Source organism: Schistocerca americana, chromosome 5 (genome assembly GCF_021461395.2).
Source record: "Schistocerca americana isolate TAMUIC-IGC-003095 chromosome 5, iqSchAmer2.1, whole genome shotgun sequence".
Classification (NCBI taxonomy): Eukaryota; Metazoa; Arthropoda; class Insecta; order Orthoptera; family Acrididae; genus Schistocerca; species Schistocerca americana.
In genome coordinates, this window is record NC_060123.1 from 158311744 (window position 1) to 158318963 (window position 7220).

A 7220-nucleotide genomic window follows, 5' to 3' on the forward strand; every position below is an offset into this window, starting at 1 on the left:
TCAGAAGCTACGTTTGGAAATTATATGTGAGTGAATGCTTTGTAACTTAACTTGGTGAGCACCTCCACTCTACTTTAGCCTTCCATGATCAAAGGTCTTTTCACACGAATACTTTTGCCTATGATGCTTTTCCTGATGTATAAAATAGCGATAGTTGTAGCTTGTTGTAGAAGGTGATTGTGAAGTATTCTGTTCAATGTACAGTATGTTCTTCATTTAAATCAGCTATATTTATTTGTCCTAGTAGGATCGGTATTGCTGCAACGTTCCCCCATTCCTAGTCGCCTTACTTAAGAATTAATGTGCTGTATACCGGAGAGCAATATATATAACTCATCTGATGCGATAATTAGACCATTAACGTCTGAACTGATACATAGTCCGTAAGGAGTTTTGTTACGACTGTATCTAAGAAATTTAGGTTGATTAATATATCTGCACGAATTAAGCACAGCTTAAACTAATTACTTAAAGCGCGAAAGCAAGACCCGAGATAATCGCTTCTATCCATGATATTGTACAAAAGAGAACAGATGGATCCAGAAGCTCTTCTCCTCACACACACACACACACACATACACACACACACGGGAACATGGACACGCCTATAACCTTAACTTGTTCGCGCGTTAATTTTTGGTACATATACTGTATATACGTCAAGTGTATACCAAAGCTTCCTTAGCTCAATAATTTTGCATACCGCCACCGACTCGTTCAACTACCAAAAAAACCGCCGATGAAAAATATTACCAGGTGGGCCTTGGGCGCAAACTGCACGATCAATCTGTGAAAAATGGTACTTCGGATATCGCACAGTATATTGGAATTCGTATAATACTTCATTGACATATCTGTATATTCTCCCTCTCGCCACACCTTCTGCGCCGGATATACACGTTCCTACCACGGGATCAGCGGCTAAGGAAAAGGTAGAGTTCACGGGACGCGTGTGGTGGGAACAGACGATAAATTCCGATCTCGGTGAGAGTCCTGGGCAGGCGGTGGCGCGTGCGGCCGCAGGTCGTGGTGGGAGGCAAAGGGAGCACGTGCGCCCGCCCGAAATAGCGAGCGTAGCTGAGCAGAGCCGAGCTGAGTGTAGCGTAGCCCGCGGGGAAACCCGACACCGACCTCCAGGCCGCGCCCTGCCATCTGTAGGCGGCCGCGCGCACTAGCGCCGAGCCACGCAGCCCTGAAGAGGCCGCTGGCCACATCGATTCATTCAGCTTTCCGTCTTCCGCTGATGCTGCGAGCTGCCGGCAGGCGTGCGCACCGCACGTCACCACTATAGCGCGGCGACGCGCAGACTGACTAGGAAGAGGGCACGGAAAGAACGTCTCTAATAATCTTTAATGCTTGAGCAGTAGTACACTATGCCTGAACGCAATGAAGTTGCATTCAGGCATTTACTCTCCAAGTCATAACCGGGGAAGGGAACAGCTCCTATAGTACTGAAAAAAATTAAAACATTAGTGCTCGTTGATGGTAAACTGGGTATAACACACCGAAAACCGCGGACTGGCGCAGACTTAATTCTCAAAACGCTTATAGTTTGAGTGTTGTGAAAATTATTTTGACTAAGCAAATCTTTACTTATCGCTTCTCCAGTAACTTTTATCACATTGTCAGCAGGAACAGTTACTTAGCACCAAATTTACCACCACTCTTGAGAAAAATTAATAGTTTTAGTTAGCAAACTTCACTGTAGTGAAAATTATGCAACGCTGTTGTTATGTGCCGCTTGAATAACTTTACCAACTTACAACTGAAGCTTATCATGAAATAAGGGCAATAAATTGACCTTATTCCGGGAAAGGTTTCGGTTTTAAGTAAAGTCATCGCGTGGCACGTACGAACCTTATTTACAAATGACAACACAACTTTCATCGGGCAACAAATTACACTCTGCGGTACCATATAAGACAAGTAATTAGCCAATTAGCCGCGCGGTCTGAGGCGCCTTGTCACTGTCCGCGCGGCTCCCCCCGTCGGAGGTTCGAGTCCTCCCCCGGACATGGGTAACTTAGTTTAAGTTAGTTTAAGTAGTGTGTAAGCTTAGGGACCGATGACCTCAGCAGTTTGGTCCGATAAGACCTTACCACGAATTTCCAAAAAAACTAATTAGTTTTATTTATATCTCTCATATTGTGTTACAGTAACACGTATACAACTACTTGATCATTTCCGCTCTATCAACATAACATAGATTATTCACATATACCAAGACGACCAGCGAACCCCATATCGAAACCTGTCCTACACCGGAAGTGATTCGTCACTTATCGCTAATTAATTCTTTATACGAAGAGCTGTCAATAACAGTTATTTCAATAAAGTTACAAGAAGTGCCATATCGTTCTCCATTCTTCGGCAGCAGCCACCGCTTCCCAGTAATAGTTAGCCATTTGATGAGAAATTAACACAGAAAGTGTCTTGGTTTATGCAGGAGCTTTGGCATTGTTCCGCTCATACAGCGGACAGCTGACTGGGGTATTGTGCTAACACCTGGTCCCTGGTATTTTACCCGTGTAAGTTAGTGGATGCTGAACGGAAGTCCTTTTATTGTTCGTCGATTTGTTTTTGCTGGTCGGCGTCGCAGGTCGCAGCGGCGTGACATACCGTCATGGACGCGTAACGTCGGCAGATGCGAGTAATACAATTCGTTGGAACATTGTGTTCGATTTGCGTAACAAGGATATTTAAAGCGGAAGCAAAATGCCAGACGTAAAAAGCACTGCGATTGTCGATTGACGACAGTCTGTCACGCGCGAAAAGGACACAAAGATTTCCTTTTTTGCTTCATTTAAAGAGCTACATTTCACACTAGGCCCTCAACGCGATTGTTCTGACAGTATTGACTGACAGCAACGCCGATTTTATCGGCATTCCAAGCATGTGACTTCCGGCTGGAAATTTCCTATTTGTAGAAGTATTAATAGCTAGTGTGGAGCGGCGACTAATCTCTGGATATAGCGCGCAGTGACGGTACTGATGTCGCAGCTATGTTGACTCGGCACTGTGTGTGTGTGTGTGTGTGTGTGTGTGTGTGTGTGTGTGTGTGAGTGAGAGAGAGAGAGAGAGAGAGAGAGAGAGAGAGAGAGAGAGACAGAGACAGAGACAGACAGAGAGAACGCATCTGGCCGCTTTCCTGAACGGAAGTGAGCTGCACATCTTTGTCACGGGGCTGTTTCAGTGGTTTACTGATTTGTGACGGATGTGCCAGCGACGTTTGCTGCTTCACGTTACAGCGGCTCTTTAAATGGCAGCGGTTGCGGCGTAGCAAATTTACGGCTTGCAGCGCACAGCACGCCAGCACTCGACTGCGCACGCACACAAACAATTAATAATAGTCTAGTATGAGCGAGCACAAACTGCGGCACAACTCAACGCACACAATGCAGCTCACCGCGCATCACTACACGTCGCACGTCGCTCATCGCTTAACTGTTTCACTGTCCATCGCATCTACTGTGAAATGAGACGGGCGGTTTTGTGACCCTGGTACTATACTGTGATAGAAACGTTCCTGCCGAATGTTTAGGAGCACCAGAAAATGCTTGTTTGTCCTCATTGACACAGATGCAGACGTATGTTTTCCGTTAAGCACAGCTTGGCATTTCCGTTAATTGATGTAGTTTTGAGCCAATAGAGAGGTCCTATCGACAAATGGAACTACTGTGACATTGGCAAGTACCGAGATAGACGCACGCCACTAGATCGTGTCACGAGTTAAGATAGCACAGGCAGCCTTGCAGCTTTTGACTTCAGAAAGTCGCTTCTCTGTGGACATGAAGTTGTCTCGGGTAACTATTCACTTCACAGTAAATTACTCCAGCCACTGCTGCGACGCTCTGGTGTGTCTAATCTGACGCTCTTACCCACTGTTTTATATCGCCTGGGAAAAGACCCAGTTCACTACGACGCGGTAGGTAACTGAAAAATTTTCAAGTAGCCGCCGTTGCATGCGCTGGAGACTGATTCTGTAACCGATTATTGGGTTTCGTCATTCAAAATACAGGTACAGTAACTGGCTTCAGTTAACTTCTACCTAGTTACAATTGAACTGTTCTTGTAAAATCCTAACCAGTTTTGTGATAGCCGTAGTGACTATTCTTCGAAAAAGGGAAACTGTCAACCAAACGGAAATCTTATAAAACCAGTCCCTCTTGAATAACATTTTTACTGTGCCATGTACATTTAGAAATCACAGCTTAACCAGCAGGGCTTCAGTTCCTACGCGAACACCTTCACTGTGACGTCAAGACGCAAGGAAAGCGCCTCTATATGTGAGAACGCTATTGAAAAGATAGTAGACCAGTTTTGTAATTAAGTTTCCCACCAGTGTCACTTTGTTTTGGAGGACTCGTGTACGTGCGCCAGTGATCGCCGCGACAGCCCTCCTGAAGCTTCGGTGAAGTTTAATGACACGATTCGCTGGCTGTAAGTGATGACTACGTACTGTACTGATGCGACTTGAAAACGAAGATAAATGTTGCTTTCACAGCCGGAGGTCGTCTAGCGCACTCGACGAGATACATTTTCGGCGATTTCCACGCGGCACTGTTTTCCACTTCGTAGTGGACTGTTTCACTGATGTGCGACACAACATGTTCCAAGCGCAGAAGTCCAGCGACGGTATCCCACATGTCACTCGCGACGGTTTTCCGCTTTTGTCGCACGGAACTTCGTCCGGACGCCGGCGCCGTCCGTCCGCGCCGAAATCTCGCGGGGGGAGCAGGAGGAGGAGCGGGAAGGGCCGGAGGCGACGCGGTCTGCCGCGGGAAGACTGCCGCTCGTCCTGGAACACACAAAGCAGGCGCACATTTGTACTGTTACCACGGCGGCGGGTGCCCTCCGCAGCGTCGCACTGGTTCCACCGGCGCAGTCGCGATGTTGCTGCCCGCGATCGCTCCATACTTCTTTACATTCCATAAATTTCAAAAATCAATATGAGAAGTAAGGAAGTACGGAACTGGCGCCAGGCTTCGTCGTCGCCGCCGCCACCGCTGTGCTCCCTCCGGGCCGTCCCGCAGCCTTCTGAGACTGGCGAGCGCGGCCGCCGCCGCCGGGCCCTGGGACGCTAAAAATGGACCCGGCGCCGGCCCGTTGGCCGCAAGCCACCGCCCGGTGTAAGCTTACCCCTCCAAATTTGTCATTTCCCAAAATACGCGTGGGGGCCGCATGCTAGGTTGCGCCGCTCCAGCAGCAGCAGCCGCCGCCGCCGCCTCCGGGGGCGGAGGCCGTGGCTGTGGCCGCGTCGCTGCGGCCCGCGTGTTGCCGGCGCGACCGCGCTGCCGCCACTGCCGGCTCGGGCTCTCCTTCTTAATTGTTTTTAAAACTCGCTCCGCGGGCCAGCTTTCCCCGTCCCGTCGCATCCTCCCCCCCCCCCTGCCGCGACCCCTCCCAGACAGCAGAGCCTCACATATGGTCGCAACCGTACCCTCCCCGCCCCCGCCACCCTCCTATATTTAGTCGAACGGGCGACGACGCCGTCTTTTCCCCGCCGTGGGGGTGCAGACGACGACGCAGCCACTGCTCCTTTCTACATCTACACAGTAGTCGCAAAACTGTTTGCTGACACAGATACGCGCGGTAGAAAACGGTATGAAAAACGTATGGACTGTCTGGAAGGAAGCTAAGGAAAAATTTAGACACGTCATATGCGTACCACGTTTGCACGGTTTTCCTCCCGCAGTTCCAGCGATATGCTTACATGTCACCACTCCTATCACCACAAACAGGAGTGCAAGCGGTGTCTTACCTCCACGGTAATTGTCTACTAATGCCAAGTCGTGTAATACGATAAAAAAAAAACGGTTCAAACGGCTCTGAGCACTATGGGACTTAACTTCTGAGCTCATCAGTCCCCTAGAACTTAGAACTACTTAAACCTAACCTAACCTAAGGACATCACACACATCCATGCCCGAGACCGAGCGAGGTGGCGCAGTGGTAGCACACTGGACTCGCATTCGGGAAGACGACGGTTCAATCCCGCGTCCGGCCATCCTGATTTAGGTTTTCCGTGATTTCCCTAAATCGCTCCAGGCAAATGCTGGGATGGTTCCTTTGAAAGGGCACGGCCGACTTCCTTCCCCATCCTTCCCTAATCCGATGAGACCGATGACCTCGCTGTTTGGTCTCTTCCCCCAAACAATCCATCCATCCATGCCCGAGACAGGATTCGAACCTGCGACCGTAGCGGTCGCGCGGTTCCAGACTGTAGCGCCTCGAACCGCTCGGCTACCACGGCCGACTAATAGGACCAGCAGCACTGTTTGTTCGCTGATGGTGCTGTTGTGTACGAAAGAAAGTATCTTCATTGTACGATCGTAAGAAATTCCAGAAAGACTTGTTAAAAATTTCTTAAATATGGATGAAGCCTACAACAGAGAGAAAGAACTCGGAAGTATCGCAGTACAAGAGTAGTCGCGAACGTCTCGAGCATGTCACATCGTACAAGTATTCACAGGGGTAATACTAAAAACTGATCCGAAATGGGACGACCAAGTGGCCTTAAAGTACATCGGTATTAGGGAAGGTGAGTGGCTCACTTAAATTTGCCGTTATGGATCTCGGAAAGTGCAATGCATCTGTAAAGGAAATTGCGTATAAGATGCTAGTGCGACCATTTATAGAGTGCTGTCGAAGTGGTTAGAGCCCATCTGATACGCACCAAATATCTGTTGTGACTAGACGAAACCATTTTCGTCCGATCACAACTGTGGGTCCTTTCATTGCCCTGGGAGAAGGCTCACCATACCAGAACACACTTTATTACATAAACGAATAGAAGATTTAGTTAACTCTGATAGAGTTCTTTGGCAACGGCCTTACCGCAGTGGATACACCGGTTCCCGTCAGATCACCGAAGTTAAGCGCTGTCGGGTGTGGCCAGCACTTGGATGGGTGACCATGCGCGCCGCCATGCGCTGTTGCCATTTTTCGGGGTGCACTCAGCCTCGTGATGCCAATTGAGGAGCGACTCGACCGAATAGTAGCGGCTCCGGTTAAAGAAAACCATCATACCGACCGGGAGAGCGGTGTGCTGACCACATGCTGCTCCTATCCGCATCCTCAGCTGAGGATGATATGGCGGTCGGATGGCCCCGGTGGGCCACATGTGGCCTGATGACGGAGTGCTTTTGATACAGGATTGCTTGATAAGTTACAACTGTTATTGGCTATTGAAGCCTCACCTGATGCACAGATTTACAAAC

The 7220-nt window shown here is 49.0% G+C and overlaps 1 pseudogene; it reads left to right on the forward strand.

Moving 5' to 3' along the window:
• Window positions 1-6823: 6823 nt before the first annotated feature.
• LOC124616925 lies at window positions 6824-6941 on the forward strand (annotated as a pseudogene).
• The last annotated feature ends 279 nt before the right edge of the window (window positions 6942-7220 follow it).